At 41.4% G+C, this 22457-nt stretch overlaps 1 long non-coding RNA gene across 1 annotated transcript in view; it reads right to left on the bottom strand.

Annotated features, from left to right (window-relative positions):
• Positions 1–1047: 1047 nt before the first annotated feature.
• The window catches only part of LOC105092820 (uncharacterized), an 80254-nt gene continuing 58844 nt past the window's right edge, over positions 1048–22457 (bottom strand). The window contains exons 12-13 of the long non-coding RNA XR_010383821.1: positions 1717–1765; positions 1048–1104 (exon numbers count right to left, since the gene is read on the bottom strand). This is a non-coding gene — a long non-coding RNA (uncharacterized LOC105092820). The remainder of the gene's footprint in view (positions 1105–1716; positions 1766–22457) is intronic.

The raw sequence follows: 22457 nt of genomic DNA, 5'->3' as shown, positions 1-22457 counted from the left end.
GAAGAATCTATCTTATTATGTTTCCTAACCAGATCCCCGAGCTGCACAATATTTTGTATACTTAATTCAGCCATTCAGAAACTGTTTGCACACTGGAACATGGAGTTAAGTGCTAAGCCCACAAATGGGTTCCTATTCAACATTCATTCAACAAAGACTGCATTTCGTCAGTGTCTACTACGTAGCAATTCCTGTGCTGGGTGCTGAGAACACAAAGATAAGTAAGATTGAAACTTGACCTTGGGAAACACATCTCTAGTGGGAAGTATAAAGATGGGCAAATAATACTTAAACTGAATTCAGGTTTATTATTACACTATGCTTTTTTTTTCCTAATGCAAATTGTGTAAATTTCATTCAGTGTTTCCCATGAGTTTATGAGCGTGAGAAGATGCCACATTTTCAAAATAAAGATGAGGAGGGCTATGATGTTATTGTGGGTGGTGGTGTCTTTATTCTCTTTCTGTGATTTCTACAGTTTTAGAACATTCGTGGGCCACAATTCAACTTTTTTGCAGACACAGATGAGGAACTACCGCTAGGACTCAAGCCCAGTCCCTAACCCTGGAGTCATCCTAGCATCTGAGATTCTGTGATGTCAGCTACCATTTTACCCACTTTATGGATAGAACTGCTAGCACACCACTTTAGGGACCTCTGAAACATCCCCCTAGCTTGGATGAATGTCTCACCAGTCACCACTGCCTACAGACACCTTGTTCTACCTGTCAGGCAGGGTCCCTTTTAACTTCCTTCAATGCTTTTTGCAGTCAACAAGGCTATGCAGAACTGGACTCTAGGATATGATGTGTCCACCAGAGAGACGTAGACGTGCAGGATGGTGTCATGAGTGTACTTCAGGAACATCAACTGACAGTCCCCTTTAAGATTCTGAAGTTTTTCCTTCCCCATGGAAGCATCAAGCTGAGCAATAATAGGAAAGAAGGAAAAAGAAAGAAGACATGAGTGACTACATCTGGTGTTGTGCATTTCATAATTGGCGCATTAAGAAACGTCTAATCCTATAGACTTGCTTTTAATAGAAACCAGATACTTCTGAGGTTTTATCTCCCAGGACATCGTCCAGCATCATAAGAAAATCCCCTGCAGAACAAGAGAAAGTGAGGCATTAGAGTCCGAGCAATGGACTAGTGTCAGCAATAACAAAATGGCTTTAAAGCTCAGAAGTGTGGATTTTTCAAACCCAAGTGGGGATATTTATGAAGGCATTAGAGGGATAACGGCAGGAGAGCTAGCAAGAGCATTCAGAATGGAAGTGCGGAAATGTCTCCCAAGCCAGACTGTGCAATGACAGAGTGCCAGAGACCACGTGGGCGAAAGAACCCAGCCCACGCTGTTTTGTTAAGGGCTTGAAATTCCCTGGGCAGGGACGACAGGGCAGCTACGCTGTTTGTTATTAGTTGTTGCTGTTTTTCATACCACACGAATGCGACCCTAGAACCAAAGCAACTGTTGTACTTTGAGTGAAGTTTAGAAATGTCCTTAGAGAGCAAGAGTCAAACACAAAACCACGACTCTGTTAGTTTTGGCTCCGCCACGGGCAGAACCTGAGGCAAGGATTTGCATACAAATTGTTTATTTGGGTCATGCAGACAGCCGTGGTAGGTAAATGGGGAAGAGAAACAGAGGCGGGAAGATGGTCAATAAAAGGTGTATGTTAAGTCAGCTACCACCCAGAGAACTGAAGCTTCATACCCTAGGACTTCCAGCCTGATGTGCTGAACAGGGTGGTCCTCTTGTGCTTCTGAAAATAGAAAGATGCAGCATCTGGGAGTCTGATGAGGTGCACCAAATGATACAGGAGATGTAGAGGCAGCCAGCAGGGTTGGGGGTGAGGCACTGAGGGCATCTGCTGCACTTCCAGCCACGCGGCTTAAAGGGCTGGTTTAGTGCCCGCAGTGGAAGGGAGGGTCTCCTCCTGCAGCATTATCATCTGCCCCAGTGATGAAACTCACAGCACCCAGAAGAGCCCCTTCTGAGACAGATTCAGGTCCTTAAGTGGATGAACATTTCTCTACAGATTCAACCACCACCATGAGCAAGCATTAGGGCAGCTAATGCATGAGGGCTATCAAGGTTTCTCTGAAAGCTCAGGGAGCGTGACTCTGGGAGCTGGGCTGACCCGGGAACGCCCCGCAGAGTGACGCCTGGTGCAGAGAATGGGCTTTCAGCTCAGATGACCCTGAGTTGGAATTCTAGCACTGAGGTGAATTACATAAATGAGTCTGGCTCTCTGAGCTTCAGTTTCCTCACCTGTCAAGTAGGGGTCTGGTCAGTTACATGGCAGAGTTCCTGGGAGAATTCTGGAAGCCTGCAGCAGTGAAGTGTCTACTGTGGCTTGTGGCATCTCATAGGAATGCCGCAAATGTCAATCAAAGTTCATAAGCATCTTCACAGCCCCTTGGATCTCTTCCAGGTGCTGAACCCCACTCTGTTGTAGTCTCCTCATACAAACCTTGCTGATACAAATGACCTTACGCAAACCTTTCTGATCCAGGCTGGTCTGACCTGCTGAGGCACAGTCTAGAACACTCTGCTATCATACAGGGAGCTTCCCTGATGGCCTCTGACAGGGCTCACCAGAAAATTCCCTCAAAATGCAACATCCTTTTGGGGAAAAGGAAAGCAGCTTTGGACTCAAACAGACCTGGATTTGCTACTTCCTGTTCTGCTATTTAAAAAAAAAAAAGTTTACTCAGTACCTATTTTGTCCAGATCACTATATTGGGCACTGCACAACCTCAGGAAAATCCAGGAATTTCTGACAGAGACAAAGCATTTGGAGATGGAGAAGGAGCAAACACAGGGCCTGTCCCTTTGTGGAACACAGGAAAGGGCCTCTTCCCCCCATTCCTAAGCTCTACAGGGGACTGGCCAAAGTGGGTCATGATCACCCCCAAGGGATATGCACAGTTGGGAGAAAGATGCCTGAGGTCCCCCCCAAATCAGAACACTGTAAGATTTAGAAGAGCAGAAGTGCTAATTCCAAAGCCCACTAGATGAGGGGTGAAGGGAGCTGATGTGTTGACATGCCTCCCTTTCACTGATTCCCAGAGAATGTCTTCAGGCTTCCCAAAGGCAACGGATCTGACACCCGCAGTTAAATGGATGGTAACTAGCAAAAGTTGAGATGAGGGTAGAACGGTGTCAAGGAACGACAGTTTTCTACTTGCCTCGATCAAGTCAGCATGGATGGCTAAAGGAAAGAGTTGGGGGACATGCTGGCTAGTCTCCATAGAATCAAAATCCTTCCTTCTCTGCGCTGCCTGGGAAGGTTGACCTGAATAGGCGACATCAGCAAGTTCCATGTTGGGTTGCCCTGGAAGCTAATGTCCTTCACCAAAGGCCACACCTTCTGTCAGGGGGCCCTTTCCATGCAGCTGGGCTCTGTGTTCCCTCCCAGACCCTTTGGGCCTCTTGGTAATCACAGCTCCCAGCTGTTGGTAGTCCGTATGTAGCACTGCTCCATTCTTTCTCGGTTTCCATAAATTCTGGACACATTGTTGTAAATAATCCCTTTATTAAACTTTCCTCAGTCCCCCAGTTGGGGTACACACCGTCTGCTTCCTGCTGGGAACTTCACAGAGATCAATGTGCTTTGCAACAGGGAGCATGTAATGACCTTTTCCATTTGTTAAGCTTTTCTCAGTACACCAGCTTTAGCGAGATGTCTCCATGTGTTGAAGAACAAACATGGAACAGTTTTATTCTTATTCTAACATTTATCAACTATATTCTATTAAATCCCCCTTTTAGAGCAGGATGCAAGTTCCCTACATCACGCCTCAATGAGACTCCAGAGCTTTCAGTTACTCTTGGTTACTAAGAAAATCTTATTCCATCTTCTAAGATAATGCCATTCACTTTAAAACTTCAATCTCATACTTGCTGTCATCCTTCCTCCTCACCCCATGTGGGTCTGGCTAGAGGCTCTCGTCCTTGAGCACAGGGCTCATGATCAGGTCTCATATACATCACTCACCCGCTTTACCCCTGTGATTCCTACATGCTATTGGTGGGTGAGGTGGGAGAAGAAAGAAAGACACACTGCCCCCTCTTAGGGGATGGTGCTAGGGGAGGTGGCTGGATTCTCTTAGATGGATTGTGGTGTTTCTCTGCTGATGACTGGCCATTGGCTTTCCTTTGATGCAGAGAGCACACCAATCATCATCTCTACTGGAAATTATTGGTTTGCATTTGACCTCTTCTCCTCCCGTTCAGTACTCCATCAAGGGCATCCAGCCACATTCTCTTGCTTCTGGTATACCCCACTTACTAAGGATCCTGTCACAAGGATGCCAGCAAAATCACTCAAGTCCAGCCACTCCCTGATGAAGAAAAATCCCCAAGTCCTTGCGGACTGCCCTTTGGCATTCAGCTCCACCATCTCTCTCCTGTCTGTCTCATACCCTGCCTGTGATGGGCATTCTGCTGATTCGTTGTCTAAGCAACTCCAAGAGGAGACATCTCCAGCTTAGAGGAGGACACACTATTTGAGCACCCTCAGTCTTTATCAGCACTTTTCATGGGTCCTTTTCCCCTGTGCCCCAGGAAGGGGAAACACCTGGAGAAGTGAAGGCAAACGATGAGCCCTTCCCTAAGCTGGGATGCCCCTCCTCTGTGCCAGTCCTCCCTTACTATGAAATTAGAAAGGAGATGAGCATGTTCTCAGCAAGCCTTCTTGGGAGGGCACTGTCTCCCAAATGTTGGCACTTTTCTATCTCACATGTGAATGTGGGATACTGAAAAGCTCTTTGTTCTCATCTTTAGGTCTTAGCAGTAATTCCATGAAAATCAAGAGAAGTCTCACTCATCACCTAACACTTGCTTATTCCACCAAACTTGGATGTGAACCCCACATCTATTACTTCATTTGATTGTCAAAATAACTAAATTTTTAGGGCTAACATGAACCTCACTTTATAGAGGGGAAAAATGAAGGTATAAGGAAGACAAACGACTTGCATAAAAAAATTAATGCTCGAGTATGGATTTGATCATAGAAACCAGGTGTCTTGACTCTGCCCAGTGATTTTTCTGATAGCAGATTAGACTGTGAGCTCCTTGAAGGTCAAGAGCATATCTTGTTTGTTTCTGTCTCCTTATGCACCTGACAAAGATAGTATGTACTCTGCAAACATCAAGTAAATGGAAGAGCAAATAAATTTCTAGACTCTCCATTGAGTCCCAGAATCTCAGACTGGAAAGGGACATTAAAAGCCATATAACCCAGCTCTGCAGCGGGTGGACGAACCCCACCTACAAATCTATTTCCTCCTCAGTATTGCCCTTTAGTCTTTTGAAACCTATGATCATAAGTTCCGAAGATTCGTTCTCTCAGCAAGCACCTTCGGTTAACATAGTGATTCCACAAGGGACGTGGTCTTGAAGCTTTTATGGGTCTAAAGTGAGCCAGCAGCAGCTGCTGCATGATTTACCGGGCAGCATGCTAACCCTTTTACTTACACTCTTATTTAATTCTCACAAGAAACCTCTGGGGATGATGCCACAATTATTATCCCTATTTTAAGGTGACAAAGCTGAGGCTTAAACTAGTTATATTACTTTTCCAGGATCACACAGCTTTAGAAAATAGTCGTGTCATATTTTGAACCCAGGACTGTCTGAGTCCAGGGCCTGAGGTTTCGAACATGACAGCTCTCAAACAGGATCCCTAGTTGTGGTCTAACCAGAACAGTGTACGTTGGAGACATCAATCCCCTCATCCCAGAAGACTACCCTTATGGCTGCCTACACCATCTAGGAAAACATTCTCATTTATAATGAAAAACAGATTCTTGCTTCTCTGTGCTGTCGTGAAAATACAGCTTTGTGGCATTCTCCGTTTTCATGTATTTTTCTCTTCCAAGCACTCTCATTCCACAGAGCTCTTGGTTGTAAGAAACCAATACGCTTCTCTCTCACCATTAAGATCTGACAAGAAGAGTGAAGTGTGAGCACATCAAGGCAGTTGGCGTGTCACCGCTGTCAGTAAAGGAAGGCTGCTTGCTGAGAAGATGATTTATGTTGCTTTGAATGAAACTGAAATAGGAAACTTCTCCATACATCTCCCCTCCCCCACAATCCTGTGCCCATGAGATACTTCTTCAGGGTTAGTATGACATCGGGAGATATCCTGAGATCTGTAAACATTTTGGCTGCAGTATCATTGACTTGTTAAACGGGGAGAGGCTTTAGAATTCATCCAGTCTGAGTCCCTCAGGAAATAGAAGACACTGAGACGCAGAGAGGGGCAGTCACTCACCCAATGTCACACAGCAACTTACTGATAAGCACAGCTTTAAGTCTTCTGACCCCCAGGCTGGATGCTCGTCACTGAACACCACTCCCTCAATGAAAGACTTGACAGATAAGACTGACTAGGCAGGGGATAGGTGAGAAATCTTACTTATTGATCTAGTCTATGGCAGTCATTGTTCATTTTGTGTTCACGAGCCTTATAAATACACTGAAAACTGGTATAATCTTCATTTTATATGTGAGGGAATTAAGGCTCAGAAATTTTAAATAATTTTTCTATATGCACATAGCAGGGAAGTGGCAGACCTACTTCTAGAACCAGGTTGTCCCAATTCTAGCACTTGCGTCTTCTCCAGAACTGATGTGTCCATAGCTGAACCCTGATCTTTCTCTTCCCTTCTCCTCAACTCTTCCCCGTCCCCTCTTCTTTCCCTCTCTCTCCCTCAGCATCCCTTTCCCAGTAAATGGAACCGCCATCTACACAGTGACTCAAGCCAGAAACTGGAAGTCTTCACTTTCTTTCAAACCCCACATTTAATCAAGCTCCAAGTTTTGTACATGCTACTTCCTAAAAATCTACCTACTTCTTTCCCTCTTCACTGCCACTATCCTTCATCATGACATCATCAGCCACTACCTGGACCACCAAGGAAGCCTTCTGATTTAACCCCCATCCCCACCCTCGACGCTGACGCTAGAGGGATCTCTTTATCTGACTGTATCACTTACTACTTAAAACTCACTGATGGCTCACTAACAGAGATGTTCCCTCTGTTGCCCATTCAGCCCTCTTTTCCTCCTGCTCTCCAAGTTGCCACCCAACTCTCCATCATGCCTGGGGACATCTTTGCCTGGCTAACACTCAGACTTCAGGTCTCAGCCTGAACTTCACTTGTGCAAGTGACCCTTCCAGGACCTTCCAGATCAGTCAAGCTCCCTCTTTGAGTCACTGTCATGGGTCCCTTTGTTTAATCTTTAATCTCATTTGACAAGCTTGTAACATATGTCCCGCACCTATCTTCCTCTGAAGACCCCATGCCCTGTGAGGCCTGGACCTCTGACTTGCCTGAGCGCTCCGCCCTCCCCACCACCAAGCCCAATGTGCGGCACATGGTGAGTGTTTGGTTAATATATGGTGAATGAATGAGTGAAATTAAAGATTAACTTTCCAATTGAAAGGATGAGTAATGTGTGGAATCTAAGGATTTCTGCTATAGGTGGCCTCTAATCCACATCCTTACAGGCTGCTACACATGGGAAGCATATAATCCAGGTATCAAGTGAAGTTTGTCTTGTGCTATTTAATACTTCTTTGCTTTCCACAAATGAATGGTACTGTTGTAAACAATAGCTGATGCAGAGTGGATTTTGGATTCACTAGCATTGGTTAACGTGATGAATTTAATCACTGCATGCAACATATTGGCCGCATTTTTTTTCCTTTCCATTGCCAAATATTAAATGTGTGCTGGCTTAACCTCCTACAAACGGTCTTCCTTGAATGATAAATAACCACCAGGCTAGCACATGTGTCTGAGTGTTGGCAGCAATATTTATATATAAACACAATGTGCCTAGATGTAGCAACTTAGAACTGCAGAGTGCTTGAAGGGTCTCTGGGAATCATTAAACACAACCCTCTTACTTCACAGATGGGAACACTGGACTTCCAGGTCAAGAGGGTAGATTAAGTACATGTGAAAATAACCCCTTCCACAGTTCAAACTCATAGAAATTCTGGATGAAACATTTATAAAAATACATAAACCAACTACAAAGCAAGGAAGGGAAATCTCCCTCTGCCAGAAATTTAGAGGGAACCCCAGTGGTGAGTGGAAGGTGAGGATAAATTGCTCCCGAGGGAATTAGGTCCAACACAAGTTTCAGGAACTGAAGTTTCAATTGCTCATGTTGGGAAGGGGTTGGGTCAGCATTCTAGGGTCTGCAGCCAGGACCCCTGCATGGGCCTAGGAGTTACAATAGGTTTTTTTTTTTTTGTCCACAAAAGAGGATCTGAAAATCTCCAACAAGTAGCACTAGGCCATAGCCAATAGCAAGCCTATGTACCCTTTCTGAGGGTGGAATATAGCATGAGATGGGAATTCTAAAATTCTGCCTTACTGGGAACAAATTTGACTTGTCTTATCAGTGTGGGAAACCAAAATCCTAGAAACTAACATGGAAAACAATTTAGATGGAATAAACTCTATCGCATCTGGTCAAGGACAAACACTGAAGTGCCTTGTTGAATTTGGTCAGAAAATCAGAACCTACTTTAGGGAATTAACCTTACACAGCATTTGGAAAGACTTGGAGAACAAGATCAGGAAGGTCATTCCTGGCTGTTAGGATCTGGAAGTACAGGAAATGGCGGGCAGACTGCCATCAGTGAGCTCAGTTGCTTGAAATGGAAGATTCACCAGAGCAAGAGTCAGAAAACCATGGCCTGTGGGCCAGACCTGGATCACAGCCTGTTATTGTCAGCTGGCTACCTAAGAAATTTTTTTAATATTTATATAGAAAGTAAAAAAGAAGAAGGAATATATAACAGAGACCTTATATAGCCTGCAAAGGTTGAAATATTTATCCCTAGTCTTCTACAGAAGAAGTTTGCTGAGCCCCTGTTCATGAGGCTATCTGAAAGACACTTGGCAAAACCCCACCTTTGCTGTCTGTCAATGTTCCTGCGTATTCCCGCAGTAGCTGTGGCCAGAGAGCAGCTTCCCCATTTTCTAAATCTTATGTGTTTCTTATTGTCAAAATCTATCCCAAGGAGTCTGGGAATTGCAGTTCTCACATTTCACTCTTAGGTGCAGTGAAGAATGTAGAAACGGCAGGAATGATACTAAGGTGACAACCCAGATGGGATGTTCACAGCCCCGTGCAAATGTGGGAGAACAACCCTGCGTACGATAACTCACACAGAAGATGAACTCACAGAACAAAATTCCAAAACATTACATATATATTACACATATACATGAAATATATTACATTCAAACATTATGTATATAACATGTATATATATATTCAAATGCATAATAAATCAATGCACGTAAGTCCCTCCAAAATAGGGACACTTATATGAGGACTAAAGGTAACATTGTAACCTGAAAAGAAATTTAACATGCATAAATGTTCAAAGAATTAAAGGAAAACAATGGCAACAATAAGAAAAAGGGAGATTTTTTTAAAGTAAAATTAAAAACAAACAAAGTAATCACCAAGATACCACCACTTCATACCTACTTTACTGGAAAAACAAAACAAAACAGAACAAAACTATTAGATAGGAGTAGATATAAGAAGTATAAGAAAAATTGCAGACTAATTGGTAAATCTACATAAGTAACTAAGTACTGAATATAATATGAATAAGAACAATAAGAATGACTATTCATGCAAGTGCTTAAAATAAGCTGGAATTTTAAAATTAGGCAACAATATCATGGTGGTTTGGGTAGGGTATTGGGCAGAGAAATACTAAAACATGTTCAGATGTACCCCTTTTGAGAACAGGATATAGTCACTGATTAACTTTAGATTTTGTTAGAAAATTTAGGCACATTTGTTAAAATCCTAAGGATAACTATTAAATGAATTGTTTTGTAAATTTTCAAAACACAGTAGTAGAAATATGAATATTGAAGCAAATTTATTATTCAAGCAGAAGGCAAGAAGGATGGATAGCAGAGGACCCAGGGGCTCAAGGTGGAGTCCTGGAGAAGCCAATGCCACACAGCCAGTTCAGACTGGACCAGGACCGTGCCCACGGGACATGGCTCCCAGCTCACTGCTATCTCATTTACAACAAGATCTCTCTCTCTATAGACCACTGCTGATTTTTGCAAAGGAACCTTGTGAGTCCCACTGCCAACTTGTGCTCCCATAAAAACTTAAGATTCAATTTGATAGTACAGTGAGAGAAAAAAATTATACTTTGTATTTAAATATACATGGTCTAAATTCCAACTATTCCATCCATTGGATGTATCCTTGGATAAAGTATATAATTTCTCAGCTCCAAATTCAACATTTGCTGAATTGAAGTAGTAACAGTTATCTCACAGAGTTAATGAGAACATCAATTTATTCAATATAGATTAAATAAACATAAAGTACCTGATTTAATTCCAGATGCTTAATACAAGTTCAATAAATATAGCTAGAGTTAATGGTGGAGGAATTTCCAACATAGGAAGAAAGAAGTCAACACTGGAGAGGTACTGTTGAATACCAGCTCCAAGGAATTTAGCAAAACAATTAACTTAAAAAAAAAAACTGATGGTGAGGTAAGAAGTGAAGATGATCAGGAAACAGGTTGGGAAACATGGTGCAAGAATGGAGGCAAGGCCTCAAGATTGAGTCTGAGGGTGTTGTTGGCTGCCAGAGGCTCACCTACGTAGTGCCAGTTATGAGACATGGAGACAGGTCAGGTGGCTTAGCAGAAATTGGCCCACAGGCTAATACCTGTTTTTGTAGACACAGTTTTAATGAAACCCACTCATGACCATTTGTTTAGAGACCATCTATGGCTACTTTTGCAATGGCTGGGTTGAGCAGTTGTATCACAGACCATGTTTCCAGCAAAGCCTACAACATTTACTATCTCGCCCTTTTAGAAAATGTTGGCCAACCCTGGGCTTAAGGAATACACATGCTCAGACAATCTCCACCATTCTATAAATGGTGAGGCCAATCTTAGGTCTCTGAAATAGACCAGCTCATCATGTAGCTGGGTCAATGGAGATGAGCTTAAACTATCTTCAGGCTACTTATTACAAGGGCTTTCAACTCCCTTGCTTTGGTCTCATCTAGTGATGAACTATCTTCTTATCGGCAGTTTTATCTCTAATTTCTGATCTGTGTTTACCTTTTGAAACTGATCATTGGACCTGACTTCCCTAGTTTAACCTTTGAAACAGCCCCAAGACCTGAGCTGTGCTCTCCTCCGTCTGCTTTGTGTAAATGTCCTGTCTTATCCAGATCTAGTCCTCCATGAGGGAGGAAGACACCAGAATCACTCGGAGAGCAAGGATCATGTCTTACCTCTGTTTTCCACACAGATTCTGACACATGAGAGAACATGAGGAAATGTCTACTGAATAAACAACATCATGTAAAGAGGAAAATCCAGACATTTATATAGACAATAAGCTGGCCAAAGGAAAAGACACAAGAGTATGTAGATTCATAGGAGCCAGTTGGTATTAGGGAATTGGCAAAAAATGAGATAGAAACAGCAGGAAGAATTCAGATCAAATAGGGCTGTGTGTATAGGGTAAGGCATTCAGATTTTATTTTCAAGACAGTTGAATGATTTACAGTCAGAACTGAGACAAACTTTTTTACCTATCATTTGTTTTAATGTCCTGTGACTTGAACGTAGAGGGATGGAAGGTGGCAGAGGTGGAGACAAGAGAAATGAGAAGTTTAAGAGTTGTGTTATCCACTCCCCCACCTTGCTGGGCCTTGAAGTCCAGGGAAACTCTGGTTCCCAGGCACCCATGCCATGGCTTCAGTTCAGTTTGGCAGTGGGAGGCGCTGGTGGAAGGTTGGAGAGTTGGAGGAGGGAAGATACTGGGGTATTCCTGCTCCTTTTTTCTGTTCCAGAGGTGTCCCCAGTAGTGTCTGCCTCTCCTTTATTGTCACAGCACCCTCTCTATATAGTCCCATTCCCAATGGGTACTCCTCATTCCTGGGTAACAGTGTCATTCAATGTCATTTCCTTTGGTCCTTACAGCCCTGGGGTGGGAGCAGCTTTCTCTTTTATTTATTTTTGTTTATTTAGTATTTAATGGAGGTGCTGGGGATTGAGCCCAGCTACACTTGAGCTACACCCACCTGCAACCCCCAACTTCCTCTTAAGTTTCTAATCTCTAGGTTGCCTCACATTCTCCATTTGACCTTTCAGCTCTTCTAACAAGTTTGTCACCAGTTCACCATGTTAAATCCTCCACATTAAACTTCCTGTCTGTCTTCTGTTTTTCTGATTGGGCTCTGATTAAGACAGAGATGAAAGAAGACAAAAGAACTTGCATTTATTTATCTCTGCATCCCTCGTCCTTAGCATTGGCCTGAAACAATAGATACTGATTCAATAAAACTATTCAACAAAATAAAGACCCATTCCTTCCCTTTTCTAACTCCTAGTAATAATAAATCCAAGAAGCAAGAATGAAAGTGATGGCAAAGACAGTGTTCTCACAATTCCTGTAAGTGAAAGAATCATAGTGAATTTCAAGGAAAATGAAATCCGTATGTTTTTGATTCATTAGCACTTCCCATCAGACCTGGTCTAGACAAGATGGCTGGAATACAGAAGCTACTCCAATGTGCTTGGAAAGATCAAATGTAGCAAATCTGATCAAATGTAGCTAAAATGTTGGAACTCTAAAAGCCTCATAGTTCAGGTGGAAAGACTGGATGGCAGTTGATAGCTGCACAGCTCAGCAGGAGGACAGAAGACCTAAGAACAGCAGACTTGGGTTCATGCTAGCCAGTGTGGTATCCAGCTTCTAATCCCCGACCAATCTCTGAAATATTTTTTATCAGTCTTTCCAGGACTCTATGTTTTGACCAAACTTTCCCTAAGAGACAGCAGGACACACTGGAATGAGCACAGAACTTGGAATCTGAAAACAAGATACTAATTTTCACTTTGCTGCTTAATAACTTTGTGAGCTTGGTCAACATATTAAACTCTTTAAGCTGAAGGATTTTTCATCTGTAAGATAGAGATACTAGTACCTACATCATAAGGGAATTGTGACATCCTAATGAAATTACCTAATATATTAATGAAAAAGTATAGTATGGTTAAAGAGATGTGCTATCAAGTCAGGTTTTGGTTGGACCCCTTGTTCTCCCCCTTACTCATTGCTCTAAACCATGGTCTCTTCAAATATAAAATGAGGATAATAATAATGTCTACTTGATAGTGTTTTTGTAAAGATGAAGATAACTAATTGTTGTAAATTGCTTAGCAAGGCATTTGGTATCTTGTGAGCATTTAACACTATCAAAATCAGTATGTCCTGTCTTGCACATATGAGAAACATGGTTATATGCATCCTTTCATCTTCACAGCAGCCCATGAGATGAGTATTGCTATTAATCCCATTTTAGAGATGTTTACACTGAGGCTTAACTTGCCTAGGATAACGTAGTTCATCTTTGCCAGGGATTACATAGTTAGCTTACAGAGTCAGTTCTGACACTGACCGCAAAATCTTTACTCATAAATAATGCATAATACCTCTGAATTATCAGCTATTAAAATTGTTATCATTACTGAGAACTGTGTAAGGTTACTGGCACAGATTGGCTATTTTTATTTAATTAGCTTCCTACCTTTTATGTGTAAAGGAACATTTACTACCACCTATGATGTACACCATTGTGAGTGAGGTTCACGAGTCGTCTTCTCAAGTGAATTACCATCGTTTTTCATGCTGATATACAAACTGAGACTTCTTTTTTGCCATAGAGACAGGAAATCCTATTTATTTTTTGATTTTTTAGTGCAGCTCGGAATCAAAGATGATCTATATTTTGGAAAGATTTTTAGTAAAAGTAATGGAATGTCATATGTATTTTTTCTTTTTACAGTAAGCCAAGAAAAAGAGCGATGAACTTGGAGTCCAGGACCCAGGGGGTTAAGTCCGGATCTGTGACCTTGAGTACACCCCCAGATCTTGCTAGGCCCTAGTTTCCTCATCCATAAACTGAGGGTATTGAGTGATGTGACTTCTGGCATCTCTTCCAATCCTAAAATATGAGTGTTATTTTGCCCACAATGTCAATGTCTTTTATGGTGATGATGATAGCAAAAGAAGACATTTACTTAACTGGGCACCTACAAGTCTTCATCTGATAGCGCTAATGTGTGCTTATATCCTCTCATACTTGGCTTGCAGCAAAGTGTTATTCTAAAATTACAGCTCCCTCAAATCACATTATTTCTCTGTATTAAGCTGAACCCTCACACTTGAAGTTTGAAGTTTTTATGATTTTGGCCAGAGCGAGACGTCCTGTTTTCCAGGGAGAGAGGACTTTAAAATTCACTTCTCTGCAAATCCACTCTCTCTCAAAATCATATTTTGATGATTTAAGTGCAAATGAACCAAAAACATACGGATTTCATTTTCCTTGAAATTCACATGGGCAAAAAAGTGGGGGAAAGAAGAGAAGATGAGAAAGAAAGAAAGAAACAGAGAGGGAGCAGCTACACGATAGAAGGCAGGGGTTCCATTGACTCGAAACATCTGGCATCATCTCTGAAATAACTTCCAAGGAAGCGTACCAGATTGACTGTCACTATCTGATAGCCAAAGGGACTCATGTCCCTAAAGATTGGGCTCCAAATGCAGTACGATGAGAGAAAAAGGACAATGGTTTTGGAATCAGACCACAGTTGGGACCATTTGCTAGGAGTATGACTACATGCAAGTCAGTTATCTTAGGAGCTCCATTTCTGCAAAGTGGAATAATAATACCTATTGTAGTAACCATAGTAACTACAGTAACTACTAGTAACCAACTACCATAGTAACATGTAGTTACTATGAGGCTTATTTAACAACGTTTATAAAGCTCCTGAGAACATACCTGGAATATAGTACCCAGTATCTGTTCTTAGTTTTCCATTATTTGGCACCTAACCTAACTACCAGTGGTGAATGGGCTTCTGGTGGAACCATCTCAATTCAGTCACCTGTAAAGGTATTTTATCAGTTCCACTCTCCTTCCACCCTTCGTTTCTAAGTCCTGTGAACAGTCAACAACCTGCAAAAATAATTGCATGTGTGCTTCAGAATTACTGTGACCACAAAACAATATGTGTACAAATATGTTACAACCGGTGATGGGGAAAACACAGAGGAGAGCCTCCATGTCCCCTTGAGATCGTGGTCAGGGCCTAAGTCCCATGCGTGGTTCCTTCTGGGCTGTCCTTGGCCATCCCACCCTTAGACTTGATCCCTATCTCTATTCAGTTCCTACAGCCTGCTGTCTTTCTAGCTGTTTCCAGGGTCTCCTTCTGTTATTGCTTCTTTCTGAGGCCTGTGGGGCTGGTTGGAAGACAGAAATGAATTAAGACCAAACCTCCTCCCCTTCTCCTCTAAGACCGTAGGCATGCTCTGTCCCTTCTATGTCAATACTGAATCCCACCCCCTTGTCTACCTCCTCCCTTGAAAGGGGGAGGAAGGAAGGAGTAACCTCAGTGTTACCGCTACCACTGCTGGTTCTGACAGGTTACATGGGTTGACGTTTAAAACTCACTCCTTGAAACATTCTACACCCTAGACCAAAGTGCCTTTCAAAGGCCAATCTTGTTCAAGTTCTAGGTTCTACCCACAATTTTTGGTTTTCTATGTCTTGGTTTACTTGTCTTTAAAATTCACTGAATAAGTCAAGCTTGCCTGAGTGCTCAGTCTCATACACCAGACTCCATGCCTTAAGGAGGTGGCGTGGGATGTGCAGACCTCAGATCTGTGATCTCTAGGGAGGTGCTAGGACCCAGTGAAACTAGCAAACGAGCTGATGGAAGACCAAAATACATACAGAGATTACCATTTTCTCCCTACAACGCCAAGAGAACAAATCCATACCCATTTTTTTCCCATTAGTCAGGAGGGAAGTTATCAGAAAAGTATGTAAGAAAAGCAAAAACAAAAAAACAAACTCACTTTTTGAGCCTCTACTCTGTACCCACACTGTATGAAATGCTCTACACGCATCATCTCCCTCAACCACAACAATTCTTGAAATGCATATTTCATATCCACCTTATAATTCAGGAAACAGAAGCTCAGAGGAGTGAAGCAACTTGCCCAAGGCCATGCTGTTTATTCAGAGCCAAGTCTGGATTGAGGTTTTTCAGACTACAAAGTGTGTGCTCTTTCCACTGGTGGAGGAAAGCATGATCCTTATTAGCTACCTATGGATACGCAGTGGTTAGAAAGACGGTGAGGGAGGCAGGGATTAAAATTCCTTGCAAGAGACACCCAGGACCTGAGCACTGGAAGCCAGGGAGGAAGGATCAGCACTGGGGAGGGTTCCAGCAACAGGGAGACTGAGGGTGTGATTGAATACAGGGCAGCACAGAGATTTATGCCAAATCGCAGCTACACTTGGAGCTGCCATCTTGAGCCACTCCATAGAAAGATGACTTGGTGAGCTCAGTTCCAGATGTACAAGGAAACAATGGCCAGGATAGATCAACAGCTCAGTGAGTCCTGGTCCAGGCCAATCCTTCTACCATAAGTGGGTCTCCCCTGCTCACCTATGCAGTGAAATTATACTTTAAATTTTTTAATTATTTATATTATTAATAACACAACATTATTATGAATATCATGTACTGAGCTCTTACTATGTGATAAGCATGGGACTAGGCACTCATAAATTATTTAACTCTTCTAATGAATAAAGTCAATATCATGACCCCCTATAGGGGGTTAGAAAGTTGAATCACTTTGTCCAGTTACTTAGTATGTAGCAGAATAAGGATTTGAACAGAGAAGTTCTGAGGAATACATTGTAAGTAACTGTAGGAATGAGGAATTACTAGATATCTTGAATAACTGAAAACAAATAAAATAACAAAAGCTATGGAAACCTATGCTTTACTTACTCCTGAAAGGGGAAGAGAAAATCATTCAGTGATGATAAGAAACAAAAAAGGTTTACACCTTGTGAACCTTGCTAGTCTTTGGCATAGCAGTTGCAATTCTGTGATTCTCTAGTTTTCTGACTCTGGAGCAATTAGTTCCAGATCATGGTATATAACAATCCAAATTCTTTTCATTCTGTCAAACCCATAAATGGGTCAGAGTATGAGCGATGAGGGAAGGGAAAGAATGTAATTTTATTGGTGTTATCATCACCAAAGTGGATTTCAAAGCACACTGCCACCATTATTGAAACATTATCACCACCACCCACCTCTGTCTTCCTGTATGGACTGGCAAACTTCTGCTCATCCTTAAAACTAACCTTAGATGTCAATTTCCCAGGGAAGTCACTTCCTCAGCGACATCACCCATTTCATTCTCCACCCATCATCAATGTGACTGTAGCACCTGGGGCTCACCTGCCGTGGTTCCCGCCATATTGTTTTCATTGCGTGTTCCTTTTTGTAGACTCTGCCCTCCTTGAGGCAGGGACCACTTTTTTATCCCTGCACTTCAGAATACAGTACATGGCTCACTAATCAATGAGTAAAGGAATGATTTAATAAATTCTTTATTAGGACTGAAACTTGGTTTCTCTCTTAATCTAGAGCCCTGTTCAAACAAACCCACACCCATGCTTTCAAACTGTCTGTAATGTACACATCATAAATAATGTAAAATTATGTGTGCATGCCTTAAGGTCAAAAACTACAACCCAGAGGTCTCCATAAGCATTCTAATCAAGACTATGTATTGCAAAGTTTATCAGCTGGCTTTACATCAGAAAGGTTGTAGTCCAGAAGCACCTATAACAACACAGCTAAAATCAGTTCCACGGCTTTGTTATCTAACAACGTGGATGTCATAAATGTTTTTAATTGATAGAATTGGTAGTTGGATAATTACCAAGACCAGTGTTAGAATGGGCTCCCACTGGTGAAATGTGTAAGACTTGGCTGATATATTTTAGAGATTCTCCCTACTCTCGCATGTGCAGGATGTAAGAATCCAGCAAGACCTACAGGCTGTAACTCATAAGGATGGTGCCTCCACCTTTAACCCTGGATGGTTGGTGTTGACTGAAAGGGTCACAGAATCCTCCCTCTGGAAACTCACTATGTTTGCCTTGGGAGCCACATTTTATTCAAAATTCTGTTTACAGAACCCGAAAAGACAAAGAGCTGGAACTTCAACTTTAAAAAACACATGTACGACCCCTTTGGTGTCAGCTTGCTGATGATGTATTTGTTTTTTATGAAATGTTTAGATGTGTGGAAGAATTTGGTCTGAGATTAGCTTTGAGAATAACATGGTAGCAAAGTTATGGGGGATCAGCTAAAGCTCTCCCACCCCAAACTCTTTGAACCTCCTACTTTCTACCAAAAAGAATCTAAGATGTGTGTTTAACCCAACTGGCTTAGGTCAGTTGCTAACACATGACCTCAGCATCTTGCTGTAACTAACCAAGACAGTTTGCACATATGAAGTAAGGTTTCTGTAAGGAGAAGTAAATGTTTGCCTAAAATGCATGGAAACAAATTAGTGCCTCCTCTGAAAATTTCCAGATTGTTTTAAACACAATCCAGTTCTGTCAGTTGAAGATTTTTGCACTTGCTAATGCAAAGCTCCTTTTGCTTTTATGAGCAACAGATTCAAGAGAATAAAAGTAGACTTCCCTCTGAAATCTGGCCCCATATTACATCAGTGGCCTTTGACTTCCTATTGTTTTACAAAAGCGCTTTGAAAAGTGTCACACACTAAACCCCACCCCCCACCCACCAAATGACTTTTGCGGTTATATGGTCAAACTTTCAGTTGCAGTTAATAGAACCCATACCAGCTAATTTGGGCAGAAAGAGTTTTACAGAAACAGTGTTATATAACTGAATGTTAAGTGCTAAAAGCAGCCGGTAAAGGTGTCTAGCTACACCATAAGAACGGTCCATAGGACTCCAGTGAGTGTTTCTGAGACTTTAACATTATGCCAATCTTCTGGAATTAATACAAATTACCATTCAGAGGGTCTAGGGTGTGGCCTGAGCGTTTGCTCTTTTAACAAGCTCTCTGGTGATGCCCACGCTGGTCTGAGGACCACACTTTGAGTAGTGAGACTATAGGTAGCAGAATTCTCACTGTCACTGCTGCCACCTGCCAAAGGGGACTCATGATGCTAAAACGGGACATTAAAGCTTCTGCCTCAACTTCCCCCACAGATTCAGTCATCCTGGGCTGCCTCCACTCATTGCCTCATTCTTCTAAAATTCGTTGAAGTATGTTTGCTTGGCATAACCTAAGTCAAACACTGTACTTTAGATCAAGGACGTCTAGTGAATGCAGTTTTAGATTTACAGCCAATGTAGGAAGACACCCTAGAAAGGGGCTGACATGGGTGCTGAGTGAGCCAATCTGCTGTATTTTCCAAAAATACTGATAATATTGACATTGAGAATAATTATAATGGCTAACATCTATTTTAAGCTAACTATATACCAGACATTATGACAAATGTTTTACTTGTAGTATCTTAGTTAATCTCCACAAAAATTTCATGAAGTAGGAATTATTATTATCCACTCACAGATGAGGATATTGAGAGACAGAGCTGGTAACAGAACTGCCCAAGGTCACAAAGACAGTCAAGGATAAAGAATTTGAATACAAGGGGTCAGACACCGAAGCCCACATTCACTACTAATCTATACTGCCTTATATAAGGCTGGAGGGTCACATTCCCATGACAGAGATGCATGATATAGTGCACTTTAAAGTCTTATACAAACTCTACAGTAAAGAAACCCTTTTAACCTTGCTAAACCCAGTGTTTCCCAAACATATCTGGACATGGAAATTTTAATTTTGTTATATAATATTTATTAATATTGGGAATATTAGAAAATGTTTCATAAAACAAACTTTAGGAAATGTAGTCAAATAATTCTTCGGCTGTAAACAGACCATAATTTAAGAATTTAAGCCAGAGAGAACTTGCACTGCCACCTTCTCCCATGAAAGGGTAGGCCTCAAATTTTGGTGTACATCAGAACCACTTGGATTTCAAATTCCATGGTTCTGAAGAATTTTCCTTCCTAACAAGTTCCCAAGGGATGCTGATGGTATGGTCCACATTTGACTAAAGGCTTGGGCATTGGGAAAGTCATCGTCCATCTTTGAACTTTGTTTCCTTTTCTGTAAAATGGGGATAAGAATATCTACTCCATAGGGTCCTTCATTCACTCAAGTATGAATGTTGTGTGTTTACTCTGTGCAAGACATAGCGCTTAGTGTGTGGAACACTGATGACCCAAATAGGGCCCTGTCCTCATGAGCTTCCAGCCTGGCTGGTGGAAGGACATGAGATAATTGTGTATGATGTGTGCACGAGCACGTGTGGTCCATAAGACGTGTTCATTAAGCGTTCATCCCCCTGTTGGATTCTCCTTTACTCACCTTCAGACAAGCCTTACCCATTCTTACATCCCCATCAGTCTCTGTAGACATCACCTACTCTACACCTTTTCTCCAACCCAATCATATGAATCCTTTTTTAAATTGAAGTATAGGATTAGCAGATACAAACTATAATATACATATTAATCCTTTAATTCACAACTCAGAACCTACCTTCTTATTGAAGCCTCTCTTAACTACATCATTCCATGATTCCTTTTCATTATATGAAACTTCTGTAACACTTATAACCTACTTCCTATATGGGACTTCAAATGTAATTATTATTTTCCATTACTATACAGATATAGATGTATTAGTATACAGCATAGTATATAGATGTATTCCCAGGCAGATCACAAAAATCCAGGGGGGGCTTCATGCCTTACCCATGTTTCCAAATACTTATGTAGTATCTATTATTTGCAAGATACCAAGGACATTTTTTGCTTCCTTCAGAGTGTATTGTTCATGATAAATGCTGAGAAAATTAGCATTGTTTACTTGACTCATTTAATTGTCTCTGTTGAGCCCCTATTATTTCGGGCCAGGTGCTAAAGATTCAGAGATAAATACGAGATTGTCCTTTTTATTGTTAGATTGTGAGCACTTTAGAAACTGGGGCAATGTTGATTTCACATCCAAATCCTTAACAGGAACACGGTACCTGGCACAATAGATTCAATATATTTTTAAAAAATAGATAAATGAAAGGATGCTCTAAAATAGCTTTCAGACAAGTGGCTATAATATATGGTAGCAAAAACGATGATAGCAGTCCACTCAGAGTTCTGTTACATCCTAGAGGAAAGGCTTTCCTTTTCTATGGAGTAGAAGTCTCATAAGAAATAAGTTAAGACGTGTGAACCTGACATTAAAATATGAGAGAATTTTTCCAACTGAAGATGAAAAGAAAAGCCCAGAAGAGGAAAAGCAGAGGCAATGGTCTTACAGAACAGAAGCATAAGTTGTTCTCAAAGAATGATAGAAAAGAAAGCGATTGCCAAGAGTGGGTAAAAATAAAGTTGAGAATATAGGCAGGCAGAGACAAGTTTGGAAAGGCATAGATTGTACGCAAAGGAATATGGGTTTTCTCTTAGGCCAAAGGTTGTATACCTGGGGGCCAATGTGAAATGCGCCAGACTAGATTTTAAATAATTTTGAATGTCTTGCCAATATTAAAAATAGTAATATTTTGAACAAAAATTCTGATTTTTTTTTTTTTTTTTTTGCTTTGCTTCAAAAATTGGAAGATCTGGCAATACAAGGTCCATATTCTTCATGGCTAGTGCTAAGTAGAGGTTGATGCCATAATTTAGGGTAAGTAATGAAGTAATTATGCTTTAGTTTTCCATACTTTTTTTTAATCTTGAATTTATTTTTTCACTCTTCATTCATCAAGCATTCCTGAGAACTAGGTATCAATCATTTCCCTAGGGGTTAGGGAAGCAGGCATATATGTATGTTAGGGGTTCACAGTTTAGCAAATAAGAGGAGGGTATAATAAATAAGTTTATCCGAGTTACCAGCACTTTGCTGGAACTCTCCACTGGTATGGGGCAGAAGAAGCCATATAGATCTGGCAAAATCCTGAAAGCCTTCACAGAAGGGATGAGATACGAGCAGACTCTTAAAAATTGAACAAACAAGCCTCTCCTAAAAGAACAAAGTGGGAAACAGGTTTTCCAAAGAGAGAGCAAAGGTGAGTAGGCCTGATGCAGAGAGGGGACCAAAGGAAAACTCCACATGGTTTGACATAGGGTGAAAAGTGGTAAAGGGTAGGGGTTGGGAGGAGGAGGGGTGAGTTTGAATTGATAAGCAAGAGTTAGAGCATAGAAGATCTTAGCTTCTGTGTAAAGAAATGTAGACTTTGTTACCAGGACCATCATGGCTATGTAAGTACAGACATTCAGTGTACATTGATGGGGTCTCAAAACCACTACAGATTCTAAAATTCTAAAAACTCTAAAACTTTTTAGGTCTCAGCAAGATTTTCTTAGAAACAAACTCAGCCTCAAAATATACTTCAAAATATTTTTCTGATAAATTAAT

The sequence above is a fragment of the Camelus dromedarius genome, chromosome 14 (genome assembly GCF_036321535.1).
Source record: "Camelus dromedarius isolate mCamDro1 chromosome 14, mCamDro1.pat, whole genome shotgun sequence".
Lineage (NCBI taxonomy): Eukaryota > Metazoa > Chordata > Mammalia > Artiodactyla > Camelidae > Camelus > Camelus dromedarius.
Note: the sequence above shows the minus strand (reverse complement) of the source record. Positions and strands in the feature narration are given on the sequence as shown.